Genomic DNA, 18,954 nt, shown 5'->3' with positions numbered 1-18,954 from the left:
CCCACCCCACAACAGGCCCCAGTGTGTGATGTTCCCTGTCCCGTGTCCAAGTGTTCTCATTGTTCAATTGCCACCTATGAGTGAGAAGGTGTTTAGTTTTCTGCCCTCGTGATAGTTTGCTCAGAATGATGGTTTCCAGCTTCATCCATGTCCCTACAAAGGACATGAAATCATCCTTTTTTATCGCTGCATAGTATTCCATGGTGTATATGTGCCACATTTTCTTAATCCAGTTTATCACTGATGGACATTTGGGTTGGTTCCAAGTCTTTGCTATTGTGAATAGTGCTGCAATAGACATACGTGTGCATGTGTCTTTATAGCAGCATGATTTGTCATCCTTTGGGTATGTACCCAGTAATGGGATTGTGGGGTCAAATGGTATTTCTAGTTCTAGATCCTTGAGGAATCACCACACTGTCTTCCACAATGGTTGAACTAGTTTACAGTCCCACCAACAGTGTAAAAGTGTTCTATTTCTTCACATCCTCTCTAGCACCTGTTGTTTCCTGACTTTTTAATGATCAAACTTATGGCAATATAGTTGTTTGCATCAGTGCAATAAGAATTTATTTTCTTTTGCAAGGATGCAATTGGATGCAGTTATTTTACCAAAGCTTTGACTGGAAGGGTATGCTTCTTGTTAAAAAGTCAAGCACAACCTGACCTGTAGTCAGTAAAGAATGTCACTTTCTAATAGGCCCAGGAGCTCCAGGTTTATATTGGGACCTTAAGAGGATAAGATCACCCAACTCAGGAATTTGAGGCTACAAACCCATGTCTGGGCTCAGCTTTAAAAGGTCTTATCTGAGATTCCTTGTGGAACAGAGTTCCATCAAAGCCAATCTAAAATGCTATGTAGAAATAGTTATTCTTGTTGCAGGTTATACAAATAATTGGGCCAAGTGTAAGTTTAAAGTTTATTTTGCAAACAACTCAGTCCTGTCATGATTTTTTTTTTAACAAAAATGAGTACTGGAGAGAGAGAAATTATTTTTCAGAACTTATCATACATTTGTCATTAAATTCTAAACTCAGCTATTTTTAAGTTGTTGCCTACATTTTAGATGAACCTGGCTTATTCCTGAGAACCAACCAGGAATCTCTGGCTGCAGCTCAGAAAGAGCAAGAGGGATAGGTAACATAGACATTTGGATCTATATTCTAGTTCTGAACAATTATGCTGTAAATCCTGCCAGGTGATGGGAATAAATAGGATACCCATCACCTGGAGGTTTCCTTTTAGGGAAAGTAAGACCAAGGGAGCTAACCAAAGCCAAGCAGTATGTACCCAAATCCTAGCAATGTAACTACAGCCACCAGTTATCTGGGCATGTCACAGACATTCTTTTATCTCCCTTGTTGGAGGAGGACTCAATTCCACAGCTTCACCGTAGCATTTGGCTTATGATAAGGAGCCCATGAAATCCCTACTGAGACATATTTTTATCCCAAACGCAATTCCAAGCTTCATGTAAAAGCTCTAGGAAAGAAAACTAGATCTGAAGGATCCAGAGGCAGACAATAACAGAAGTTAAAAGGCACAGTGCAGGTGAGTATGGCTGATTTCTGTCAGTTAAGCCATGCTTCCTGTTACATGGTTAAAGGCCATGCTAGAATCCATGGCAAAAATGAGGTCTAGAGAATTCAAAGGCTATGGACAGCAGGGAAGATAGGGCATGCATGGGTAAGAGTGGACACTCCCACTCTCTAGGCTCCCTGTTAACATGGGTAAAAGCCACTTTAATACCCATGGGTGGCACTCTGTCACAGTAGCCAGGACTCGGGGATATAAGGAGGGAGGAAAGAAACAGGAACGTCTCACTTTCCCTCCCTCATGTACCTTGGGTATTTGCTAAGAAGGGAAAGGAACCAGGGATGCCTCACTTCCCTCTTTCTAAATGAGTAGCCATTCATCTTCAGTCTGTACCCCTTTCAAATGCATCCTGAACCTCTGGTACTCCCTTGAAAAAAAATCTTTCTTTTTTTTCTTCCTCTGTCTTCTCTTCACTGATAGGTAATTGTGCCTCTGTACTATGGGACACTCCCCTCAGAGTGCATCCTCCAAACTGGGAAGTTTAGTTTCCTAAACCTGGAACTAGTTGGCTTAGGATCGGGCTCAGGGGAAGGGAACCCAGAAGCCTGACATGCTGGCAAAAGGGAAAACCTTTTTTTTTTTTTTTTTTAACTAATCGAGATTTTGGCCTCTCTCTCCCTGTGCAAACTGGTAAAAGGCTTCAGAATTTTTAAGCCGTCTTTACCCCTTCCCTTGTTTTATTTTGACACATGTTTTCTCATAACCCAGTTTGTCTATTCTTCCCTTCAGGCCATTAAACTTCAAACGGTCATGCAAACAGATCCTCTGACTGTGGCCCCTTCTGTCGGGGACCCTTAGATTGGCCTCTGAGTGAGCTCTGACTGCCATTTCCCCAAAATAGCACTCCACAACAGCAGGAGGCAGTTAAGATCGGTCTTTGTCCTTATCCTTATCCTTATCCTTATTGTAATGGCAGTTAGATGTATTTCTTTAGAGGAGGGAATGAGACAGCCAAATAAAAAGGGGTCCCCAGAGAACCTCTGACCAGGCTGTGCACTGGGAGGACTGGGTGGATCCTGGGAAGTTTGTGTCATTTGCAGTGGGAAGGAACCTGGCCCCTCCTGTTTTGGGTGGTGACCTGAGATTCAATCTGTGAAATGGGGGCCAGTGAATAGGAACCCCTCTTGCTTTTCTGAGGTTTTTTCCTGTTTCCTTTTCACCCAATAAATTCCATAACCCCTCACACTTCAAAATGTCTGCAAACCTTATACTTCCTGGTCGTGAGACAAGAACCTGGTTTTTTACTACAAAAATTGGGTTGAAAAAACCCTGGACAGTTTCTTTAAGCTTTCTGAATATTAATTTGTTCAATTACATGAATCTGGTTATGCCCACTTCTAGTGCCATGATGATTAAAATACATTGTAACACAAAGTGCCTAATGCTTCTGATTGCTATTATTCAAAAATAGTGATTTTGTTTCTTTCTAATGATCCTCACCACTCTCAGAGTTTACACTGTTTTAAATGAGGGAAGGGGATAGCAGTGAGATGGAGAAGGGAGAGGTTATAAAATTAGTGCAGTTCAACAGAAACCAAGTAATGAGGCACTTCATTAACCCATGAGATTGGAATGGGATCCTGTCATTGCATAAATTTTCTTTTTCTTTTTGGCTAGATGTATGTATCTAAGCAATCACAGAAGAGAAATTAATACATTCAACAGAAGAACCAAAATTATCCTATTTCATCACATAATTTTTCTATTATTTGATAGGCTGTGTTTACACAAATATTTAGTCTTTTAAATTAGTGAACTATCCATATCATCAACATTTCTAAGATAAGTCATAAAAATGCTAGCTGAAAGCCACTTCAGAACTTTTAGGAAGACAAAGAGCTTAAAGGAAAATTCAGACTTTATTTTAAACTGAAAGGATATACCTTGGACAACTGTTAAAAGTGTAAACTAAAATTCCTTTCTTCAAAATGTACTCATATTAAATTATAGCACCTTTCCAGTCCCTGAAGAAGCACCTATGTTATATAACAGATTGAAGCATGTGCCCTTACTACTTTCTGCCCTGTCTAAATGCTTATGTAAGCATATCATGAATACATGTTTATGGAATTGAACTGAAATCAATTTAATTGAATTGAGGAAAGAATCAATACACAGTTCCCCAGTGGCTACCCTCCAGAGTCTGAAAGCCCAGATAAGTTTTTAAAAATATTCTCATTGTCTTTCAAAGTGTAGATTAAGAATGGCAACATTATCTTATTTTTCTTTTAAATTCTGATTCCAGAGATTGATTAGAAACAAAGAAATCAGAATCTTTGGCCATAGCCCTTTTAAAAAGCTCGTCAAGGTGATTTCTGGGTGCAGGGAAATTTCAGAACTGTCTTGTCAACATAAAGAATCTCTTTTATAATGAAATAACTTTCTCCCCTCCTTGATAACAGCCATGATGACAGTATAAGATAAACATACCTTCACATATATTTACATACATGTAAGTGTGTGTGTGTAGCCTGTGGTCTATGGATCCAGATATAAATTAAATGTCTGTCTTTGATGATTTTTATAATACACCCATTCCCATGGGCAGCAGTGTGCTTTCTGCCCATGCTCAGGCCCTGGTGCCACTGTCTTGCTGTCTCCTGCCTGCAACATCTACATCACCGTGAACGTTGTCCTCTTAAGGCTGGCCCTGAGCGGGGTGTGTGTGTGTGTGTGTGTGTGTGTGTATGTTTGTGTGTGTATGTGTGTGTGTGAGCGGGCATGTTGGTTATTTCCTGTAAAATTCTAAATATTATTCTTTCTTTTATATACTTTTCCTTCTGCTTTCATTTTCTTTAAATACTAAATAACACAAGAAGTGCTGCTGCTCATGCATTTACTGACAACTCCCCACGTGGACGCTCTTTAATCCAATATTTGGTCTAGGGTGAGATTCCATCTCTCACTCTAATGTTTAGGTAACAAACATATAATAAAATTGTCTAAATTTAACTAAATTGATAGAGATACCTCCACAGCCATCTCAATGAGTATTCTTAGACTTGGGCTAGATTCTAGACTTGACTAGAACACAATGAGTATTCCTAGTCTTGGAAGAGATTCTAGACTTCAACTAGATTCTAAAGAACTGCCAGTTAGTCAATGGAAGCTATGTGTTGGATAAAGAACAGTTAACTGAAAGGTAAACTAGGAGGTGATATGGAACTTCAACCTGGATTTGCATAATATGATGTTAATGACTGCATCTTTGCTACTTATCTCTCAGGTATATAATTCTACCCCTGACCATCTGTTCCACATCTCCACCTATCTGCATGACACCACTATCACACCAGCCTACCTGATTATTATATTGTAGAGGCTGACAGCTGCTCCTCTTCATGATTTATTGATTTCTTTTTAATCAACTGCCATTCAAGATATCACACCATTAATTTCAAACATTATTATTATTTTTAATTAATAGACTTTATTCTTTAGCACGTTTAGGCTTCCAGTAAAATTGAGTGGATAGTATATCACCCTCCTCTTCAAGTTTTTTCTATTATAAAGATCTTGCATTAGCGTGGTACATCTGTTACAACTGATGAGCCAATATCAATACAGTATTATTAACCAAATTGTATAGTTTACATTAGGGCTATATACTATATGGGTTTTACAAATGTATAATGACATATATCTGCCATTATGATATCTTGCAGAACAGTCTCATTGTCCTAAAAATCCTCTGTGCTTCAACTACTCATCTTTCCCACTCTCTTTCCCTACATCTTTGAAATCCACTGATCTTTTGATTGTCTCCATAGTTTTGCCTTTTCCAAATGTCATGTAGTTGGAATAATACAGCATGTAGCCTTTTCAGATAGGCTTCTTTCACTTAACAATATGCCTTCAAATTTTCTCCAAGTCTTTTCATGGCTTGGTATTCATTTCTTTTTATTGCTGAATAGTATTCCATGGTATGGATATACTACAATCGGTTTATCTGTTCACCGATTGTAGCATACATATCTCAGTTGTCTCCAAGTTCCGCCAATTATGAATAAAGCTGCTATAAATATTTATGTGCACTTTTTTGTGTGGATATAATCTTTTTTACTCATTTGGGTAAATACCAAAGAGCACAATTACTGGATCATATAGCAAGAGTATGTTTAGTTTTGTAAGAAACTGCCAAACTGCCTTTCAAAGTGACTGTATCATTTTGCATTCCCACCAGCAATGAGTGAACAATTCTGCTGCTCTATATCTTCATCAGCATTTATAGGTGTTAATGTTTTTGGATTTTAGCCATCCTTGTAGTTGTGTAGGATTAAGTCATCATTGTTTTAATTTGCAGTTCTCTAATGATACATGATTTTGAATATTTAATCACATACTTATTTCCCATCTGTGTATATTCTTTGGTGAGGTGTCTATTGAGATATGTTGCCCATTTCATTAAATTAGGGTTTTTTTTTGTGTTCAGAAATTTTTGAAAATTATGGTTACTAGTTCTTTTTTAGTTTGTTTTCAAAAAATATTTTTCTCCTAGTGTGTGGTTTGTCTTTTTATCTTAACATTGCCTTTTTCAGAGTAGAAGTTTTCAGTTTTAACAAAGTCCAACTAGTTAACATTTTCTTTTATGTGTTGTGCTTTTAATGTTGTATCTAAGAAGTCATTTCAAAACTGAATACAACTAAATTTTAGAATAAGTTTGTTAATATCTACAAAATAACTTTCTGGAATTTGATTAGGATTGCATTGAATCTATAGATCAAGTTGGAAGGGACTGATATGTTTACAATATTGAACCTTCCTACCAATGTACATGAAATATCTCTCTATTTATTTAGGTGTGTGATTTATTTCATCTGAATTTTAAAGTAATCCTCATATAGATCATGTACATATTTTGTTTGATTTATACCTAAGTATTTAATTTTGATATCAGTGCAAGTGGCACTGTATTTTTCATTTGAACTTCCAGTTAGTCATTTCTGGTATTCAAGAAAGCAACTGATTTTTTTTTGTATTAACCTTGAGTAGCTTCTCTATGATGACTTATTACTTCCATGAGAATTTTTTGTTGTTGTTGATTCTTTGTTTTTGTTTTTGTTTTGGCATAAACACATGACATCTCCAAACAAAACCAGTTTTATTTCTTCCTTCCCCATCTATGTTCCTTTTGTTTCCTTTTATTTTTTTTTCTTTTTTTGCCTTATTGCATTCACTTGGAATTCTTGTACAATGTTGAGTAAGACCAGAGATAGTGGAATCCTTGCCTTGATGATGATCTTAGGGGAAAACATGCAGCTTTTCACCATTAGGTATGATGTTAGCTGTAGGTTTTTGTAGGTGTTCTTCATCAAGTTAAGCAAGTTCTCTATTTTTAGTTTGCTGCGCATTTTCATAATTAATCAGCATTTTCATAATTAATAATTATTTGACAATATAATTATTAATTTATTGTCAAATAACTTTTCTGCATCTATTGACATAATTATATTTCTTCTTTAGCCTCCTGATGTGATGGCTTGAGATTTTTAAATGTATAATTGACTTTTGAATATTGAACCATCTTGCATACCTGGAACAAATCCCACTTGGCTGTGGTGTGCAAATTTTAGCTATTATACTAGCCAAACATATTTTAACCATGTATGGTCTTTTTCCTTAGTCAGCATTTATTTTTAGTAAATTCAACTTCAAAAATCTTTCTTGTCTGGGTTCAGTGGTTCATGCTTGTAATCCCGGCACTTTGGGAGGCTGAGGCAGGAGGATCACTTGAGCCCAGGACTTCAAGACCAGTCTAAGCAACATAGAGAAACAATGTGTATTAGTCCATTTTCACACTGCTGATACAGACACACCCAAGACTGGGCAATTTACAAAAGAAAGAGATTTAATTGGACTTATAGTTTCATGTGACTGGGGAAGCCTCATAATCATGGCAGAAGGCAAGGAGGAGCAAGTTGTATCTTACATGGATGGCAGCAGGCAAAGAGAGAATGAGGAAAATGCAAAAGCAGAAACCCTGATAAAACTGTCAGATCTCATGAGACTTATTCACTACCATGAGAACAGTATGGGGGATGATTCCCTCATGATTCAATTATCTCCCACCAGATCCCTCTCACAGCACATGGCAATTATGGGAGTACAATTCAAGATGAGATTTGGGTGGAGATACAGAGCCAAATCATATCATTCCAGACCTGACCCTTGCCAAATCTCATGTCCTCACATTTCAAAACCAATCATGTCTTCCCAACAGTCTGCCAAAGTCTTAACTCATTTCAGCATAAAATAAAAAGTACACATCCTAAAGTCTCATCTGAGACAAGGCAAATCCCTTCTGCCTATGAGCCTGTAAAATCAAAAGTAAGCTAGTTATTTCCTAGATACAATGGGGATACAGACACTGGGTAAATACAACCATTCCAAATGGAAGAAATTGGCCAAACAAAGGTGCTTACAGGGCCCATGCAAGTCTGAAATCCAGGAGGGCAGTCAAATCCTAAAGCTCCAAAATGATCTCCTTTGACTCCAGGTCTCACATCCCGGTCATGCTGATGCAAGAGGTGAGTTCCCATGGTCTTGCGCAGCTCCATCCTGTGGCTTTGCAGGGTATAGCCTCTCTCCTAGCTGCTTTCATGGGCTGGTGTCTAGTGCCTGCAGCTTTTCCAGGTGCACGGTGCAAGCTGTCTGTGGATATACCATTCTGGGGTCTGGAGGATGGTGGCCCTTGTCTCACAGTTCCACTAAGCAGGGTCCCAGTAGGGACTCTATGTGAGGGCTCTGACCCCATATTTCCCTTCTGCACTGCCCAGCAGAGGTTCTCCATGAGAGCCCCACCCCTGCTGCAGACTTCTGCCTGGGCATCCAGGTATTTCCGTACATCTTCTGAAATCTAGGCAGAGGTTCCCAAACTTCAATTTTTGACTTCTGTGCATTCACAGGCTCAACACCACATGGAAGCTGCCAAGGCTTGGGGTTTGCACCATCTGAAGCCATGGCCTGAGCTCCATGTTGGCCCCTTTCAGCCAGGGCTGGAGTGGCTGGGATGCAGGGCACCAAGTCCCTAGGCTGCACACAGCATGGGGACCCTGGGCCTCCAGTCCTGTGATGGGAGGGGCTGCCCTGAAGACCTCTGACGTGCCCTGGAGACTTTTCCTCATTTTCTTGGGGATTAACATTGACTGGCCGCTACTTATGCAAATTTCTGCATACGGCTTAAATTTCTCCTCAGAAAATGAGATTTTCTTTTCTATCACATTGTCAGGCTGCAAACTTTTCAAACTTTTGTGCTCTGTTCCCTTTTAAAACTGAATGCCTTTAACAGCACCCAAGTCAACTCTTGAACACTTTACTGCTTAGAAATTTCTTCCACAAGATACCCTAAATCATCTCTCTCAAGTTCAAAGTTCCACAAATCTCTAGGGCAGGGGCAAAATGCCACCTGTCTCTTTGCTAAAACATAACAAGAGTCACCTTTGCTCCAGTTTCCAACGAGTTCCTTATCTCCATCTGAGACCAACTCAGCCTGCATCTTATTGTTCATATCACTATCAGCATTTCAGGCAAAGTCATTCAACAAGTCTCCAGGAAGTTCCAAACTTTCCCATATTTTTCTGTCCTCTTCTGAGCCCTCCAGGCTGTTCCAACCTCTGCCTGTTACCAAGTTCCAAAGTTGCTTCCACATTTTCAGGTATCTTTTCAGCAATGCCCCACTTTACTGGTACCAGTTTATTGTATTAGTCAATTTTCAAGCATCTTTTCAGCAATGCCCCACTTTACTGGTACCAATTTATTGTATTAGTCCATTTTCAAGCTGCTGATAAAGACTTACCTAAGACTGGGCAATTTACAAAAGAAAAAGGTTTAATTGCACTTACAGTTCCACATGGCTGGGGAAGCCTCACAATCATGGCAGAAGGCAAGGACGAGCAAGTCCCATCTTACATGAATGGCAACAGGCAAAGAAAGAATGAGAAAGATGCAAAAGTGGCAACCCCTGATAAAACCATCAGATCTCGTGAGACATATTCACTACCATGAGAACAGTATGGGGGAAACTGCCCCAGTGATTCAATTATCTCTCACCAGTTCCCTCTCACAACATATGGGAATTACAGGAGTACAATTCAAGATGAGATTTGGGTGGGGACACAGAGCCAAACCATATCACACTGTCTCTAGAAAAAATAAAAATAAAAGAATTAGCTCGGTGTGGTGGCATGTGCTGGTGTCCCAGCTACTCAAGAGGCTGAGATGAAAGGATCACTTAAGCACAGCAGGTCAAGGCTGTAATGAGCCATGATTGCACCACTGCACTCCAGCCTAGGCAGCAGAGTGAGACCGTGTCTTAAGAAAAAAAAAAAATATCTCCTTTGCATCACCATTATCAGATTTTAGTACATATATCCTCCGTAAACCAAAAAGTACCTGAGGCAGGTCTCAATCAATTTGGAGGTTTATTTTGCCAAGATTGAAGACATGCTGAGGAAAAAGAAACACAAAACCACAGGAACAATCTGTGATCCATGCTTTTACCCAAGAGGATCTCTGGACATCAATATTTAAAAAGGAAAGGCCAGATAGTACGGAAAAGAAGAAAGAAGAAAAGGGGAAATGTCGATAAAAGCGGAAAGTGGTTGCATTTTTTTAAGGCTTCCATCAGCATTCTCTGAATCCACGTTTTACATGTGAAAGGAGGGGAAAGAGGAATAGTCAATTATGTATTCCTCTCATGCTCAGTAAATGAACAATTTACATAAGATAAAGTAAACATAGAGTAGCACCTGTGGAGACATCTGGCCTTCTATCTCCAGCTATTTGTTTGTGTGACTCAGCTTTCAGTTTAACGTTTCCCTTTGGCATAGTGCATTTAAGGTCCTGAGATTTTATTTTCCTTTCACAACTGCTAAAGTAGTTTAAATCAGACTCATTACAATAGCTTTTAATCACTTTCTGCCCTTACCTCATCATTCTCTCTGCCCCTGGACATTAATTATTTCTGCAAAGCAACATATATTGCAATGTCTTATTCCTCTGTCTGGCATGATTTTGCCTGATCAACAGGGCTCCCCTATCCTGAAGAGTCATCTTCTCCAGGAGGCTTTTTCTAATCACCCTAAGGAAAACTGCAACATCCTCTACCACCAACATTCCCTTTTCTCTTCTATGCTTTATGTTTCTCCATAATATTCTCAGCATCTGAATTAGCTTTCTATTGCTGTCATAAATAATTTCCACAAACTTAGTGGCTTAAACTAAGTAAGTTGGGAACTCACTGCACTGAACTGAGCACTGCACAAGGCTGTGCTCCTTTCTGGAGGCTCTAGGAGAGAATGCACTTCCTTGCCTTCTTTAGTTTCTAGAGACACTCACATTTGTTGGTTCATGGCTCCTTTTTGCAAAGCCAGTGATGTATAATCTCTCAGATCCTGCTTCTGTCATCACATCTCCTCCAACTACAGTGGGAAAAGGTTCTTTGCTTTTAATGACTTCTGTGGTTAGATTGGGCTCAACTAATAATCCAGAATGCACTTCCGATTATTTTAAAGTGCATAATGTTAATCCCATCTGCAAAGCCAAGTTTTCATGTACAGTAACATCTTCCCAGATTCTGGGATTAAGACATGGTCACTTTAGTGGGGAGAATTATTCTGCCTATCATCCATGTAGAATTATAAGATTTCTATATTCATTTTTATTATATCTCACAAACAACTAAAATGTAAATTTTATAGAGACAGCCTAGTTGTTTTAAATTTTGTCTGTTTCTGTTTTGATTTTTGCTGTATTTCCAGAGAGAGCCGGGCACATATAAATAAGGTACTTAATAAACACTTGCTGAGTGAGTAGACGTCACTTACTACTTTGGGTCCTAGTGCTTTGGGTACATGTCTAAACTTGCCATTGATTTGTACATTTATTAAGGTCAAGGCTATGCCCTATGCCAGCATGTCTTCTTCATATCCTGCTAAGTGATCAATATGAACAGTGTGTGCTGAGTAAACAAGTTTAGAATGTAACGAGCTAAAATATCTTCTGAATTTTAAAAAATGACATTAAAAATGCCAACCACAGTATTATATTGGCTAAAACCAAAATACCATTAAGCAATAGGATTGTTTCTATGACAATAATGCAACCCCAAAATTTGTTCACAATGTTTTGTAAATTATTTGGAGGTTGGCATTTTATATATTCTTAAAATCATCTAATTTTCCAAAGACTTCCAAAATAGCTTCTCCATGAGTATGCTCACACCCTACCAGTTATTTATATCTTTCCAAGGCTCTGAGGTCACATTTTTTTTTTCTCTAGTGGTATCTCCTGTAAGTGAGCCCTCTTCTACCTCAGGACATCAAGGAAGAACAAACATAGTCATACCTTTAATTTGTGAAATGCACTTAAATCTACATTATGCATCTTGCTTAATAGCTTAATTTCCCTTTTGGTAGAATCCCAAGTACTTAGTTATCTATTGAACATTAGGTCTGGGGGAAGACACACCTGGTGTCTATGAACCTCCTTGTTCTGTGCTTGCACTTTTCACGTTTTCTTGTCTCTGTTAACACCTAGGTGAGGACATATATTGACTGCACCTCCCCTCTACCCTTTTAGCTGAATTCAATGAAAATGGAAACTGAGGTATTCATCCCAGCAAGGGAGGACCTTTCTGTTGCCATATATTCCATAATAAACAAATGCAATATTTGTAGCAAGAGCAACCTCCATGACTTCAAATGAAATTGTTATACCAGGACATCCTCCTTCTCTGACAGGACATATCCATATTCCCATTAATTTCTCTATAGCACAAGAATGAGAAGAGAGTTGAGGACCTTTTGAATATGTAATGTATGCCAGCATCCTACGAAGTTTAAAATAAGGAGCACTTTATTCTATTGCTTGTGGGAATATTGGTGTCACCTATTACATATCTGCATTTGAAAGATGCTTCCGAAACTTACTTTAAATGTGACCTCAGTTTCCTCATCTGTAAATTGGAAATGTAAAATGATTATTACTACATAATGTTTTTATTAGGACTAAATTAAATAATTGATCTAAAACAATTACACGGCTCTGCTCAATAAATTGCATATTTATGACTATCATGTTACTTTGTGCAATTCTTCACAATATATAAAATAGACTCTCACCAATTCACTTTACTTGATTGGTTTTAACATACATATTTAAAAATTATATATCAGTGTTCTAAACTTAGTTCCCTTTTCTTTTTCACATCCTCAGGGTACGACACCCATTCCTGTTGAGAAATAATCTGAATCATTTTGATTGTTCAGTAATTGTCACATTATTTTCATCAAGACTGATCACCTCCAGTAAAGGACTAGTTAGATGCTAGAAATGATCTCTCTTAAACACACACACATGCACACACACACACACACACACACACAAAATCTTGCTACCAGGATGATTGTATAATAAAAGAATTATAAAACAGGACTGCAAAGCATACAAACAAGAATTTTCTTTTCAAATTAGAGACTGACAACTTACAGCTTCCTCCTGCAAGCTTTTTGGAATTCCTGTTGTCTATCCTAAGTAAAGTTTCTCCAAGATGCTCTTGGTTGAATGATTCCATCTAAAGTGAGTATAATGTTATTTTGTTGCTGTATACCAAACTTCTAGGTAGATAAGGCAACAGAGTTTGCCTTTAAGTGGGTTACCCAGGACCAAATAGAGTTCAAGATCTAGGTTAATACTCCAAATGTGCAAGAGGTGTGGGCACATCACATTTTTATACCCATTCACCTGAGATATGGAAGTAAGTAACTCTACCAATTTATGGCCAGCCATTTATCTCAAATATAAACGTCACTCACTTCAGTTATGAAAAATTATTCCTATCTACTGTCATTTTAAATACAAAATCTCTGATGAAGGTTGAGATAGCAGGAGTTCAAGAACTTTGGAGATAGAAAGCCTACTCAGAGGTCTTCAATGCTAACTGTTCATTTTTGGTGTGTGTAACCCTGATTAGGGTAATCCAGATTTCAACTCATCAGCCTGGATTTGTAGGTTAAGATTAACTTACAAACAAATATATTGCACTATTGTCACTTACTATTTTAAATTATACATTTTTTTAATGGATTACAGGCAATTAACAACTTCCAGAACCTGGAAATATGTTATCTCATATAGAAAAAGCAACTTGGCAAATGTGATTACATATTCCAGCCCTGAGGTGGTGAGATAATCTTGAGTTTTCCAGGTGTGCTAAATCCAATCATGCAAATCTGTAAAAGCAGAGAAGCTTTACTAACAGCAGTGAGAAGGAGAAAGAGAGATGTGAAAATGGAAGAAGGGTAAGAGCAGAGTCCCTGGCTTTGAAAATCTAGTGATAGAAAATTCTCATTTACACCCAGCTTTCAATAGCATGAGTATTTCATGAAATAGTTACCTATGAAGAGCCATGATTACATGGTAACACATTTAAGATGTGTGTTATGAATTTGAAATGTTGAGTTAGTGAAATTTGCAATATCATTTCATACCTTAGGATGCACTAGCGAAACAGAATCGCTTACAGAAAAATGAGACAGTTCTGGAAGAAGTCCTAGATCTTTGCAACAGTGCAGAATCTAACGTTGAATAGGATAAATTTCCAGCTCAGACAGAGGTGTGAGTGTCCAGTGTGCAAAACTGTGTTAAGAAACTTTGAGTTTGCTTATTATTCCTTTTGTAAAAGTTTCTAATTGAAAATATAGTGCACATTAAATAATTTCTGATTAATATTAGTTTTAAGCTGGCAAATAGTCATGATTCAAGAAGATGTTAACTTTAAAGAAACCAAATTAAATAAACATAAATTAATGTGAAGAGTGTATGGCCCAAAGAAGGCTTGCCTGCAAGTCAGAATGCAATTCATTCTGATAATTGCAACAACATACCTGTTATGTAAATTCAGGAACAATTTATCCAGAATTAATTAATCACTACTCCCTTCACCTCATGGAAGTGCTGCTCTCAATGCAAGTGTTCCACTGCACTGGGATTATCCAGGTATCTTCCTGTGCCCTCCAAAATGTAGGAGAGATGAAAACCCTGGAAATCATCTTAACAGAATTGTCACTACTGATGAGTGATTTGTCAATAAATCTGTGTTGAATAACTAAATTCTTCAATACATAAAAAGTAAGCTGAATTATCACACAATACAGATCAACTACGAGATTTATTACAGTTCCTTTCTAGATTTGTACTGGTTAGCTGAAATAATGGTGACCTACATTACCTATTTTCATTTCTCGCCACTAAGAGCTTATAAATTTGTTAGTACTCTTGCTTATCTTTAATTTTGTAATTGTGCTGCATTTTCAGTCTATTTTCGAATTCTTTCCTATAGCTGGGAAAAGTTCCCAGGTAGATATGTACACATTGGCAAATCTCCACTTGCCCCTTTCCTCAGACCATTGTCTGATCTGTGACTGGAAATGTCCATTCTGATTATTTGTCATTTTTCTCTCCAAAGCCAGGTGCCCAAAGTACCACCAAAATCATTCATTTTTGACTGATGCAAAAACCCCTGTGAGATTAGAGTTTATAGGGTGATGGTCAACAGAGGCAATGATATGTAAACAAGATCTTTAAAAAGCAATATATTGGTGATAAAAATGCAGATTTCAATACATTTTTATAATGTCAAATATGATGATGTTGCTGTAGTATTTACCAAGATGTCATACTGCAGTACAGCAATGTTACTATAGTATTCGTCACGGCAAAGGTTGGCCTTCCTAGCCATAGCCCACTTTTTCTATTTTATGCTCTGCCCATATCCCGGTACAACCAGTGCTATGAATACAGCAGTCTGTCCATATGCATAATGAAGCAATGTTCCTGCCTGCTTTGAGGCTTTGATCTCCTTGGCTTGATAGCTGGGATATCCTTCCATATCTTACTCTTCTACATGAAATCTCTCTAAATCCCCAAGACTCAGTGTAAAAAAAGAAACTTATTTTTGAAGAATTATTTCCCCCAGATTGAATTATTCATGTGCACCTATGTTCCTTAGCACATTGAGCATATTTCCATGTTATTATTATTAATTTCCTTGAGAGTGGGAAGTAAATACCTTGGTCATGTCTGCACCTCTGCTTTGCAACAGGGCTTGACACTAAGTAAAAAGCACAGAAAATACTTGTTGAACATTTTTGAATTGAATCAGATTGAAGTGAATTGACCTGATTAAGGTTTATAGAATTGCCTGGGATGAGTTGGCCTCCAAAGAGCTGTTTTCCTTTTTTTAAACAAATAAATTCAGACTTAATTACAGCAATTAATTCCATTTTAAATACTATTATGGATGAGTCTCTAATTTAATATTGCTTCACCTTTACATTTACTGTAATAATGTTCTTCTGTAGTTATCAATCAGAAATATTTATTATTTTCCCTGTGGAGGTAAATATAAAATTATAAGAACCCAGAGGATGCACTGAGTTTTAGAGGCTAAAGTTATTTTGGGACCGTCAATTTTGTTCTATTTTGTTGCTTTATATGAAGTGGTAGACATGACTAAACATGCTTTAGATATTTAGATTATTTAAAGGAAGAGAACACCAGTATCACAGACAAATTCTCGTCTCTCATCATAAAAATTTAACGTATCCAGGACATGCCTTTTGAAAGGAATAGACAGGGAGCGCTGGAGTGGCCTTTCCCGTGAGTGGCTATCATCTCAAATGTGACCCTTATGTCTCACCAAAAGGCAGAAAAAATCTCCTTCACAAGTTACTACTTGACTTCCAGAACTCTCCCTTGGCTCTTTCTCTGCACCTGTACTCCTCCTTTAAACCCAGCTCCCCAAAATCTCCTTCTTGTGGGCTAGATCTGTTGGGGAGAAGCCATTCCTCAGCCTGCTCACAGGTCCAAGAAAAAACTCTTCGTAGCTTATTTATAGTGTCCCGTGCCTCTTTGTCTGCCTCTTCCATTAGAACAGAAGCTTTCCAACAGAAGGGATTTAGTCTTCTTATGGTTAATGCCTACCACGATGCCTATGATCTTTTTACATATTGTTGTGTGAAAATGAGTGAATGACTGAGTAATGATATGGTCTGCTGAGGTGAGCTGGCCATGATACATAGGTGCTGTATTTGACATTCCAGATATCAGCAGAAGAAATCAGCAAGCAAAAGGAGAACCACTGAACCAAACAAATGCTGTCGGATTCATTTACTCTCTACCACCCAGGGGGCAGACAGTGGAGAAAACCTTGCAGAAATGGACTTCTCCAGAGATCCAAGAGGTACTGATTGGGAATGGACCCCAGGCCCTCTGGGTATGCACTATATTTGCTTTCCTGCCTAAAGCAGGCACCAATTACTGACCCAGCGCATTTGGTAAGTCAGTCTCCCAGCTAGAGGAGAAAGTTTCCATCTAAAGGGATGCCAGCATTTCAGCCTGGAGGTAGTTTTGCAGATTTAGGGACTAAGTCAGAAAGAAAATCAGAAAGAATATCATTATGAGAAGACTTAAGAAAATCAAGACCAGTTTTAAGATGCTGGTGAGTAAAAAAGACCCAGAGGACAAACTCAAGTAGGGACAGCTCATTTCCACTGTCAATCACAGGGAAAGACCATCCACAGACAGCGGGAGAAAGGTACCTGGAGACAGCCGCTGTTTGAACTTCTCAAACTGAGTTCCCATTGTACACATCAGGATGTCTTGAAATGTTTAAGACAACTCTTGGGTGACAGAAAAAATAGGTCAAGATATAACCTTTACATAGAATACGTGCTGAAGATGAGTGAGCATATTTTCTAAAGAAGTTCATCTACTTAGATGGCACTGACTGCTTTATTTACCTTTTGTTTGGCACTAATGTTCAGTAAAGTATTATCTATCATTCTCAATCTGGCTATGCCCTGTCAGAGAGAATTGGAATACTTGCCTGTGTTCACAATTAGGCCAGAATGACAGAGGGCAGTATGGTGTGGCTGCCTTAATTTTTATTTATTCATGTACACTTATTAATTTAAGACAGCATCTCGTTCTGTCACCCAGGTTGGAGTGTAGTGGTGTGATCATAGCTCACTGCGGCTTCAAACTCCTGGGCTCAAGCAATCCACCCACCTCAGCCTCTGTAGTAGCTGGGAATATAGGCACATGACTGTTTTAACTGTACAGGGATGTCCACGGCACACATGCAAGACCCAGTAACTAGTCGGCTGCAATTGTTGATTTTTCAATTCATTGCCACAATTTTACTATTAAAGAAAATATGTCTTCCTTAAAAGGGATACAATTTGAATTAAGTCTGGATGGTTTACTTTTTCTTGATTAGATTTTTGTGAATCTGATTACAATGATAGCTCTCAATAAAATATTCTCAAAAATACAAATTTTGCATGCAATTTCATGATATTCATAGATCTATAAACCTACTCATGAATAACAAGTAGAAACACTGCCCTGGAAGGAACTCTGCCCTGGGGTGAAAGAGGAACCAGAAGCAGCTGTTGCAAAATACAAATTCAAAGGTCTCAAAAATTTAAAAAAGCATTAAAAGTATGTTTGGTGAACCAGGGGCTTTGTGCTAGAGAAATGGAGGTGACCATGTGTTCCTCTGGCAGTGTCACTCATGTCTCACGCTGCCTCTCTAAAAGGGTGTCTGACAGAGGATGATATCAATACTAATGGCTTCATCTCTGTCATATTCAACATGTAAAGAAAACACGGTGGGACTTGAATAAAATAAGTTCCAAAATCTATAACCTGTATACAATGAATGTAAAATGAAACCAAATGTGTAAAGGGAGAGAAAGAGAGATTCTGTTCCTCAGATTTAATCTAAATGAAGAAAATGGCAAATATCTAAAAATATACTTAATGTGGCCCATAAAATGATGAACTTGGGAAGAGCAAAGTTGATAATATAAGACTTTTGAATCAAGGAAACTGAAATAGCTAGGGATATAAGCAGCCACCCCATCTCTCTTTCCAGAAGAATTTGTTAGAATGTGAACTACACAGTCTGACTCCAAAATTGCCTGGGGGAACAGTTACGGATTTACAGAGAAAAGTTAAGCAATGTGCTCAGGGCCTCCCAGCCCATTCATTCCCAAGAGCCTGTGGAAAGGACTCAACAGCCCCTTGTGGTTTCTTGGCTTATTTTCTCCAGAAAGCACAGCAACAGGGCTCAGCCATGTGCATCCTCTGAAATATACTGCACCCCTTCCTTTCCCCTCATCAGAGCCTCTCCCTGCCAAAGACCTGCTTTGTAAAGCATGTGGCCTGTCCTGTCCACCTGAATTTCTGAAATGTTTGAGGTTTCTCTGATCACTTCAATGCAAGTTCTATCCTGCTCTCAAGATTGGGCAGGGACTCTGAGAGGCTACCAGAGCTGGTAGCAAGAGAAAAGG

Source organism: Hylobates moloch, unplaced genomic scaffold (genome assembly GCF_009828535.3).
Source record: "Hylobates moloch isolate HMO894 unplaced genomic scaffold, HMol_V3 SCAFFOLD_1, whole genome shotgun sequence".
NCBI lineage: Eukaryota > Metazoa > Chordata > Mammalia > Primates > Hylobatidae > Hylobates > Hylobates moloch.
The sequence above is the reverse complement of the archived record's forward strand: the minus strand, read 5'-3'. Positions refer to the sequence as shown.